Source organism: Crocodylus porosus, unplaced genomic scaffold (genome assembly GCF_001723895.1).
Source record: "Crocodylus porosus isolate Cpor-Errol unplaced genomic scaffold, CroPor_comp1, whole genome shotgun sequence".
Classification (NCBI taxonomy): Eukaryota; Metazoa; Chordata; order Crocodylia; family Crocodylidae; genus Crocodylus; species Crocodylus porosus.
Genome location: NW_017728947.1, coordinates 110,148,086 through 110,151,943, shown reverse-complemented (window position 1 = coordinate 110,151,943; position 3,858 = coordinate 110,148,086).

The window sequence follows — 3,858 nt, the reverse complement described above, 5'->3', positions numbered from 1 at the left end:
AAAGCCCCGGCGGGCGCTGGGCGCAGTGCACGGCGAGACCCGGATGTTGGAGCAGGCCGCGGAGCTATTACATCACCCTGGCGCCTCACTGCGTCTGCGCGGTTCGCTCCGCCCCGCTGGATTGTGGGGGCGCATGCGCGTGCGGCTCTGAGCCTGCAGGGAGTGGGGGAAGGGAAGGGGAAGGGTAGTGGCTGCTTTAGGCTCCGTGGGTGTGGGCAGTCGTAAGCACACCCTGATTTGAATCCTTGCATCAGCCAAAGTAGTAAAAGTGTTCAAAATGCACTAGACGATGCAGACTCGTAGTAGAGATGATCTCTTTTATTAAACCGACCAGATTTTTGCAAAAAAACAAAATAATATATTGACTCCCCTGTGAAATCCAGTGAAATAGGAACGTTCATGGCTACGTGGGAGAACTTGTACAATCTTTTCTCCCATGCCTGATGCAGGGTGTTTGTGTCGGAAAGCTTGCCATTAACTTTTTTTTTTCTTTTTTTGCAAAAATCTGGTGGGTCTAATAAACGAGATTATCGCTACTACAAGACCTCGTTGCCTTTTCCTCTAGACCAGGGGCAGGCAATTAAGGGCCACTTACTGAGTTTTGGCAAGCCATCGAGGGCCACATGACATGCAGCCAGGGGCAGATAAATATTTTCTAAATTTCTTAGGGGCCCCGTGGGCTGGATAGACTGGCTTAGTGAGCCATATCCAGCCTGCGGGCCGCATTTTGACCACCCTTCCTCTAGACTGATACAGCTACAACCTGGATACCTAACAAAATGCACCGCTCACTTGATCTAATAAAAAAGATCACATCTGCTCAAAGAGCCTTGCCTGCCTATGTCCTTTGAGTGACACGGCGACCACCAGAAAACCCAGCAAAATGTAGGATCGTTTTTGAGGCAGTGAATTGAAGCAGCAACACCCGAGTCACTCTCAAGTGTCTTAGCCGATTTCTGGGCTCGCCTAGAAATAAAGAAATGCTTCAATTTGGATGAGCCATTTCTCGCTCGCTGGCTGTTTATATGAGCAATGTAAAATAAATAAGAGTTATTTACGGTGTTGGCCTTAGGGTTGTTGGGCAAGAGAGTCATTTGGGGCCCCTTAGAGGTACTCCGTTAGATATGAACCCGCCACAGTTGTACCGTGGATGTTTTTAATATTTGGGGGGGGGGGAGCGGGGATTAGATAAATAGTTGAGTGTTAAAATGCAAATAAAGCTACTTCCTTGCAAAAAACTTAACCCCCCCCCCAAAATTGTTGCAAAATGTTGGGGCCCGCTAAAGTGTGGGACCCTGGGCAGTTTGCCCTCCCCTAAGACTGCTCCTGCTTATTTGCATACTTTATTTGCATCAGTATTCAGGGTTATGATAGCTTTTCAGCAAATACGATCATTTTGAGTTTCCAATGCAATAATTTCACATTTAAGATCTGGCAATGCTATGTGTAGCTCCCTCATACAGTAGTGGGGCTGGAAGGGACCTTCATAGTTGTCTAGGCCCAGGGTTCAAGTTATAGGTTGATTCTCAGTGGGGGGGGGGTCTGCAAAAAAAAATCGGGCTGCTTGTTGCTAATAAAATCGGAGACCCCCAAGTTATGATTTTCAAATCTTACAGAGGGGCTCTCATCTTTTATGGGGGCGCTCAACCTCCCCCAGTTTCTCTGTAATTCAAACCCTGTTTGGGCCAACCTGCTGCCTGAGGCAGGATCATCCCTCTCCAAACCAAACCAAGCCAAACCATCATCTAAGTCTATGTTAGATTGGTCAACCCTGACACAGTCTGGAGAGCAGCACCCCCATCCCTGCCCACCCTAGGACACACATGGGTAGAGGACCCCTGCCCTGGGACTGTAGGCAGGAGCCCTGCTTTGGAGCTTGCCTGTGTCTGACAGGGCAGGGAATGCCCACTTGCCCCGTTACCCCCAAATGTCACCCTATACATGGCCTAGTAGGGGCCGGCTCAGTGTATGCTCCATCTGCCTGAGTGCCACAGGGGCGGTGCAGTGGCAAGCCATGCAGATATGCACTGCTCCCAGTAATGCTCCTTTCAGCACTCACAGTCCCTGCTGGGTTAATCTATAGCAGTGCTGCTCCACCTTTTGGCCAGGCATGGGGCCGGACTGTGGGCTGAATTAGACCTTGCACTTCAGGATCAGGCCCCACGCTGCCCCTTTCTGATTCCAGGCCAGGCGAGGGTGGGGAGGGACTTGCTGCCCTGTGTGCCTGACCTAGCACACAGGGCTATGGCCTGCTGGGCTCCCCACAGATGTGTAGGGATCCCTCTGGGTTACATGACATGGTGCCAGGGCTGGATCCAACCTGTGGGTTGGGCCAAGGCAAGTGTATCCTGTCTCCTCCTTGACTTCAGACTAACATGGCTGACTAATATGTCTCTAAATAAATGGTCTGTAGGCTTCATCCCTGAAAATGCATGGCCTGCAATCAATCTAGTCATGGTTTGTTACTGGTTAATGCAGATTTGATGATAATGTGGCTTGTGATGATTCACTTATTGAAGACAGAGTGTTGTCAAGAGGGAGCTGAGTGAGTTCAGTTTAGCCAGCATCTTCCTCGTGCAGGTAACATCCATTACTCACTGCAATACTGTGGAAAAGGCCCTGGGAATTACAATGGATCATAAGTTGAATATGAGCCAACCTCATGCTCCTGTTGCAAAAAAAGCCAACAGCATCCTGAGCTGCATCAATATGAGTGTCACTTGCAAATCAAGGGAAGAGATTCTTCTACTCTGTTCAGTTCTGGAGGCCTCACCTGGAGCACTGTGTCCAGTTTTGTTCCCCACGCTTCAATAAGGTTATGGACAGTTTGGAAAGAGTATAAAGCAAAACAACAAAAATGATTAGGGGCCTGGGAAGCAAGACTTGCACAAGAAGGCTAGAAGAGCTGATTCTGCAAAAGACTGAAGTGGGGGTTGATAACAGTTTTCAAATACCCAAAAGGCAATTATAGAGGGGATGGAAGTAGGCCTTTCTCAGTGGCTGTAGAGGACAGGACTAGGAACAATGGACTCAACTGCAGCAGGAGTTTCAGAGGAGTTTTCTGACTACAAGGGTGATAAAGCATTGCAACAGGCTATCTACAGAAGCAGGAGAATCTCCACCTTTGGAAGTTTTGAAGAGCAGATTAGACCATGGGTGGGCAAAATGCGGCCCGCGAAAAATTTAGAAAATTAATATTTATCTGCCCCTGGCTGCCTGTTATGTGGCCCTTGATGGCTTGCCAAAACTCACTAAGCAGCCCTCCTCCTGAAATAATTGCCCGCCCCTGGATTTGATGGAATTGTCTGGGATGGTTTAGTCAAGGATGATCCTGCCTTGAGCAAGGGACTAGACTAGATGTTCCTGTGATGTCCCTTCCAGCCTTATTTTCTGATGATCAAGAATCCAAGGAGATCTTCCTCCTTAGGGTCTTCCCCATACACTGGCTGGTGTGACTGTGAAGCCACAATTTGAACTGCTTTGTGCTTTCATGCTCTTCCTAATTTGCCTGGGCTTATGCAAGTTTTTAGGGAAGTTGCCTGGGGGGTTGGGGAAGGGCCAGGGGTGTTACTAGGAAAGATGTGGAGAGGAAAATGTGTAAAGCTTCCTTTACCAATTCACAGGTAGATCAGAGGCTGAGGATTTTCAGGGCTCAGGTGTGTCGAGACTTATGACGTCATTGGGATAACGGAGACCTGGTGGGACTCCACCCATGACTGGACCACGGGTGTAGAGGGCTATACCCTGTACAGGAGGGATTGTGTTGACAAAAGGGGTGGGGGTGTAGCTCTCTATGTGAAGGAAAGCTACATGTCCCTGCAAGCTGATGTTGGCGACCGGCATGGACAGCTAGAGACC